The sequence below is a fragment of the Palaemon carinicauda genome, chromosome 11 (genome assembly GCF_036898095.1).
Source record: "Palaemon carinicauda isolate YSFRI2023 chromosome 11, ASM3689809v2, whole genome shotgun sequence".
NCBI classification, from domain to species: Eukaryota; Metazoa; Arthropoda; class Malacostraca; order Decapoda; family Palaemonidae; genus Palaemon; species Palaemon carinicauda.
In genome coordinates, this window is record NC_090735.1 from 146,451,900 (window position 1) to 146,459,399 (window position 7,500).

Here is a 7,500-nt window from a genome sequence, read left to right on the forward strand (position 1 = left end):
AACCACTATTTCAAACAAACTACCTTCCAAAAGGTTAGCAACAGCACTTTCCCATCGGAACCTTCTTGCAAGTGAACACCAGGTAAATCCTATTAAGAGGATTTACATGTTCCTCGGGGTTTCAGAGAATGCTCAACGTATCATGAATAAGCTGTCAAACGTTCGCATCTAAGCTGTCATATTTATACTTGGCTGTCAACCAAAGTTAATTCTTCAAAGAGTTGTTTTCATGCAAACAGATTTCTTATAGGGCCTATAGATAGACATATATATACAGAGAGAGATAGATAGATAATAAAGAGGTCTATACTGTATATAAATGATGGTTATTATTATTATTTTTATTATTATTATTATTATTATTATTATTATTATTATTATCATTATTATTATTATTATTTTTATCATCATCATCATCATCCTCATTATTATTATTATTATTATTATTATTATTATTTCCAGCAAAGCTATAACACTAGTTGGAAAAGCAGTATGCTTGAAGCCAAAGGGCTCCATCAAGGAAAAATAACCCAGTGAGGAAAGGAAATAGGGAAATAAATAAGCTACGAGAGAAGTAATTAACAATTAAAAGAATTTCTTTTAATAACAGTTAGAACACTAAAATAAATCTTTTATATAAAGACTATTAAAACTTCAAATAAGCAAGAAGCCAAATAAGATTAAATAGTGTGCCCGAGTGTACCCTCAAGCAAGAGGTTAGCATTTAGTGTTTTTTTTTTTTTTTTTTTTTTTTTTTTTTTTTTTTTTTTTTTATATATGACACACATGATTATGACTGATGATTATGTTTCTTTGACTTCAGGTTTTTAAAATTTATAAACAATTATTCCACTAATTGCTGTATAAGAAATAAAGTGTTATACATTTATGCAATATATATATATATATATATATATATATATATATATATATATATATATATATATATATATATATATATATATTCTAGTTGAGAGAGAGAGAGAGAGAGAGAGAGAGAGAGAGAGAGAGAGAGAGAGAGAGAGAGAGAGAAAGAAAGAGAGAGAGAGAGAGTCTTCCGTGGATTGTATTAAATTTTGTAAATGTTTCATCAATTGAAACAGTTAAATAAGATGTTGAGTATCAATTTATTGTATATATGAAGTGCTCAACAAAATTACTTACAATTCAAGTTAGCATCAAAGTGTAACATGTGCGTTGTTATCATCATATGAAATTAATGCGCAAAACGCAAATTTATCGCTACAGAAAATATAATGTAACCTATATAATTCGTGAAGGCTGTGACTAACTGTAGAACGTGGTCTTTTCCAACATGTCGTAACCGTATGTTAGCGTTATTACGCCAAAGACTTGGGTTTTTGTGTGTATGGTCATTGATTTAAAGGTCTTATAAATTTCTTAGCCGTATATGTTATTGGATAGTTTACCTGTGAAATGAAACGAATTGGAATTTCTAGTAAATTATACATCCATACGTACGTACTCAAATAAATAAACACACGACGCACACACACGCACACACACACACACACACACACATATATATATATATATATATATATATATATATATATATATATATATATATATATATATATATATATATATATATATATATATATATATATATATATATATGTATATATATATATATATATATATATATATATATATATATATATATATATATATATATATATATATATATATATATATATATAAATGCGTGTGTACACATTTAGAGTATATACATGTGTGTATGTATATATATATATATATATATATATATATATATATATATATATATATATATATATATATATATATATATATATATATATATATACACAGTACATGCACAACAAAATCCAATCATCTATCAGGCAATAGAACTGTCTTCTATGTTTTATCACTAATTAAAGGGATATTTTTTTATTTTCTCTCCTCGGCGTTCTATTTTCGTACAGGTTACGTCTGACTTCCATGCTTAACTTGTTCTACAACTCGAACCACAGTTAGTGTTATCGAAGCCACATCTAGGATGCAAATGCTATTAAGAGAAAGGTGTTCGCTGTGAGATTTTTACATTTAATTTCGAAATTTAACATCTGTGAATTTGATAATGTTTATTATTTTGGTACGTCATAAAATGCAAAGAGAACTTGAGAAGATAATAAGAAAGTGAGCAGTGGAACGTAAATAAAAAAAGTAAATGAAACTGAATTTTTTTTTCAAGTAAAAAATCGTAATTGACATGACCGAAATAATATAATCACAATTGAGTTTATTCATGGTACTAATTTTGTTAAGAAAATTCTTTTATGGTTTATCTTCCTATTAAGATTAAAAATAAAATATTTGATAAATTAAAAATGAAGATAAAAAACACTCGTTAATGCAAAAACAAAATGCAAATCGAACGACTGTTAAATCTGGCGGTAGATAAGATTTTAAATGCGTTCAAAATCCGTAATATTTGCATACCTGGAATATAGAAATACTTGCAAAAATTAATAACCATGTTTTAATAAAAGAAAAATAGGACACACAAATATGAGCTATTTTGGAGTCAGCTACTCTCTCACGTTAAAAGATCTTTAATTCTTGAGTGAAGAATAATGCTAGTGAGAAATAGTGTTTAAACAAAGAGAAATAATTTATTGAATGAAGGTTCTTAAGGAAAAAATACGCGAATACTGCATATACATAATAGGGAGCATCTTAGAATTTGGGTGCTTTAAATGCTGAATAATTTTACCTCCAATATAATGAGAAAAATAAATAAGCAATATTATTAAAATATAAATAATATGTAGAATTAAGGAAAATATAAATAATATGTAGAATTAAGTGACACGAATTAAGAGAAGGACTCAATGGTTCTCAAAGAAAAAAAAGATAAATAATACACTGTAAGCTGAGCATTTTTCAGGCACTAAAATAATCATTGAAACGCCACCGAACAGAGCTGACTTTTTGGTGTAGCAACAAACCAGATTAATTATAGCCAGAGACCAACTCACTTCGTCATTCTCATTCTCCGCCCAATGTAATCAATTCTGACACAAAAACACCCCTTGAATTGAGCACGACCTGATAGTGAGGAAACACACACACACACACACACATACACACACACCAGTTTAGGTTTTCAAAGAATCCACTTACCTTAGCTGGCTGGACCAGAGAGACCGCTAGACTGACCGCAAAGACCAAAGAGATCAATCTGCAATCGAGAACAAAAATCAGGGTCATTTTTTTGCCGAACTATTTTTCCGTCACTGCGCCTACTTTGTTTTTACTTATGATGTACTTTGTTTTTAATCTGGGGAGACTATTGGCCAAAAGGGTCTTCTGCGTAGTTATATGGTTGGTGTGCGTTTTAGTTTGTTTATGAGGTGCGAGGGATTACGAAACTGTGGGGGGGGGGGATACTGATTGGCCTACTAATATAGTTACTATCATATTGATATCACTAGGATATATTCAAGTTACTGTTGTTGCAGTATAATTAGGTGGACTAAAGCAATATAAATTCTTGAGTTTTCAGTATCACTAAAAAGAAAAAAAAAGAAATTCCTGTACATATCTATTGATATAAAAACTCTGATACAACCTTTAATAATCAACTTAATCTCCAATTTTACGTTAATATTTTTTCTAACAGCTCGTTTGATATATTTCTACGATTTTTATAACACAAAAGTTTAATACCGTCTGCTAAGATTAATTTGACTTCTGAACCCCTTTCCCCCTAAAAAAATAAAAGACCGCATTCAACTAACCTTAGGAACGCCATGCTGATGCTCAATCCAAAGCGACAGTGATCAAGTTTTTGGCACACCTTACTCGAACTACTTCTGCAAGTGAACTAATCCCGCAATTGTTGCCCACAACGTTTGTAGGTGAGGTGGGCGGGCGTCCTGATCAGGCCTGCCAATTGTAGCTGTCTACGTATGCTGGAAGAGTGACCATGAGGAATCCCGCCGTATTTGGTGTTCAGTAAAGCCAACAGTAAGTCAGCTTCTTTGTATATTTCAATTTATTCTATATAGAAAATAAAGCCTTCATTTCTCTACAAGGTCACTCATAAAACCGCAAGGTAGTGTACCACGATAATGACCATTGTAAAAGAGCCCTGCTACCCTCACAGTTGGCAGCCCTTGTCCATTCACTGTTCAACCTTGACTCCACAGAAGCTGCTAGATTCTAATGGGAGCCAGGTTTTGGGACGGGGTGACGGTACGGGTGGGAGGGCGGATGGAAAGGGGGACCAGGAACCAGGTAAGGGGGAGGGGGTTGCCACATAAAATTTGAAGTAATGTAATATAGTCAAGAATGCCTGAGTCATCCTCATCTACAGACGGATCATTTGTTGTTTCAAGGACGAAAGGTAGGTAAAAAGAGAAGTAAATTTTACTAAATAAAAAAGTACAAAGGGTGGGTAAGATATCTACGTGCTGTCGGTTTTTATATTTAAGAAAGGGAACAGTTAATAAAAACGCACGTCTTTGTTACAAAAGATGAAGGCAACACGAGATCAAATGCAGAAATATCTGTAACTGTATTTCCAATACAGAAAAAAAGTTTATGTAATTTACCGAGATGAAATGAATGATGCTGAAGTTGATAAAAAAAGGTAATGTAATTTACTACGATAAAAAGGATGTTAAAGCTATTCAAGATTGGATAAGCGCGAAAGAGAATCAAATATCAAGTATGTAATCTTGTTCACTGGCTCAGACGTCACTAGAAATATTGAATATAAAAAAAGATAATATAATTCTAATTGATCGAATTTCAGTAAATTCATCTTATTTACATATTTTAGCCTTTATATATTTGGAAGAGCCCCATTTGACTACGTTACAGTTTATAATTTTTTGTAAACATTTTTTATTCACTAGATATGCGCTGCTCTAAGTTTATTCAAATAGACGTAGTTAATATCATTATTATTACTAGCTAAGCTACAACCCTAGTTAGAAAACCTAGATGCTATAAGCCCAAGGGCTCCAACAGGGAAAATACCCCAGTAAGGAAAGGAAATAAGGAAATAAGGAAATAAATAAACGCTATAAGAAGCAATGAAGAATTAAAATAAAATATTTTAAAAACATTAACAGCATTAGCACAGATATTTGATATATAAACTATAAAAGGACTTATGAAAAGCCTGATCAACATAAAAACATTTGCTGCGAGCTTGAACTTTTGAAGTTCTACTGATTCAACTACCCGATTAGGAAGATCATTCCGCATCTAATCCCTTCACTTTATATATATTTGTTTTCTTATTTCTATAGTTAATACATTTTCTCAACTGCGGAGCTGCTCCAAGACTACAGTAGGTCTCTAAACAGACATAAGGCCATTATAGATAAAAAATAAATACTATTTCACAATGTGATTCTTTTTCTCGTTCGGTGTTTTTTTTTTTTAACTTATTATTGTAGCGAAGGTCTGTAGCTTTGTTGAGATTCAAAATCTGTCATCGTTTTCTCTAATTCTTCTCTCTTTACTTAATATTTTCTTAAAAGTATATATAAGGCATTTGTTAAAGTTAAAGTGAGATAGAATGTATAGGTGTTGGTTAGAGTTGTCTTGCAGTCGTTATGACAATCTAGTAGCTTGCTACTTGAAATAACAAGCAATTAAAGTTAATGAAGGTAAGTTTCTAGTCAATAATCAAAATATGTCTGAGTTATTCAGTGGAATCCATTAGTTATACAGGCCTACTATACAACTATTGGCCTAAATTCAGCTATTTATAAATTGTTTACCAGATATCACGGAAAACAAATTTTAGCTACAGATGACATACTACCAAGGTTAAAATAACATATTTCAGTTAAGAATGAAATCATCCAATTTGTTAAAAATTTTTATCAAATTTTTGGCAAAACATTTACCAACGAGAGGTACATGTTTTTCATATAACAATAAAAACATTAAGTTAGAAGAAACTCTTATATACTGGATGTTTGTGTGCAAACATTTGAGAATTTTTCTGCTTCCTTCTTTGTAAAACATAAAACACAAATATGGAAACCCGAAGAGAGAGAATACATTTTTGATAACTTATCAATATTATTTGTTTTCTTTTTGCCGAGTTTTATCTACGTCACTTGTTTGTCGGGTATATAAGATAGTGTGCATAAATTAATTCGGTTATAAATATGTAAAAATTCTCATATATGCTATTCCTTTTCTTAATTAGTATATGAATTTATACAGCATGTTCATTTTTTCAATTAGTATATGCATATTATATATATATATATATATATATATATATATATATATATATATATATATATATATATATATATATTTATATACATAATATATATATATATATATATATATATATATATATATATATATATATATATATATATATATATATATATATATATATTTCTATATAGTATTTATGTATATGCACTATACATATATATACATATATATATATATATATATATATATATATATATATATATATATATATATATATATATATATATATATATATATATATATATATATATATATACATATATATATAAACTGTATATGGAGAGTATTAGAAATAAAAAGATATTACAGAGACAAATTATACAAATATAAAGGAATAAAAATAATGAAGTAATTCCATATATAGAATTTGATTAAAACAAAGAATGCAAATTCTAATGTTAAATTGTGCATGATCATTTTGCTAACAGCTTCATCTATAAACTGGAAACCCAAGTAGTAATGGGTACACATTTATATATATATATATATATATATATATATATATATATATATATATATATATATATATATATATATATATTAATTAACTGGACTTGAATAGTTGTACTTTTGATAGGCTGCTATATTATGAATTTTTTTTATTCTCTTTCTATACTCTTCTGATATGGACCATGTTACGATGATTATTCGAAATTATTAGAGAAATATTTATGACTAAGCTAAAATCTCTCTCTCTCTCTCTCTCTCTCTCTCTCTCTCTCTCTCTCTCTCTCTCTCTCTCTCTCTCTGTAAAACTAGATTATCTAATATAACAAAAATTTTATGTTGGAGTAAAATTAGTATGAAAGTGATTTTTTTAGTCATTTTTCGCTAAAGAAATACAACTCAAATAATTGAACTTATTTGACGTCGATACAGAAAGTTGGTCGTGAGTAACTAGTCTCCCACTATCCATTGAAAATTCAAAACTTTTACTTTGACTTTACGTCGAATAAAAGTATAAAAAAAAAAATCTTGTTTTACACAATTGCGACAATGACCATTCGCGCTAATCTACTTTGGCATAAATGCCTTCTCGCCATGTACTGTGCCAAAATACATTATCAAATATTTCGATAAGCTACTGATTAGAATTCTACATTACCACAAATTGAAGCTTATCAGTTAGTTTTCCAAATGGACCATGTTGAAACTTCGATATAAAACTGATTAGAAGAAGAAGTACCATTAACTGAC

General features: G+C 29.1%; 1 pseudogene; it reads right to left on the reverse strand.

Moving 5' to 3' along the window:
* The window catches only part of LOC137650286 (uncharacterized), a 156,989-nt pseudogene extending 153,088 nt beyond the window's left edge, over positions 1 to 3,901 (reverse strand).
* Between the last annotated feature and the right edge of the window lie 3,599 nt (positions 3,902 to 7,500).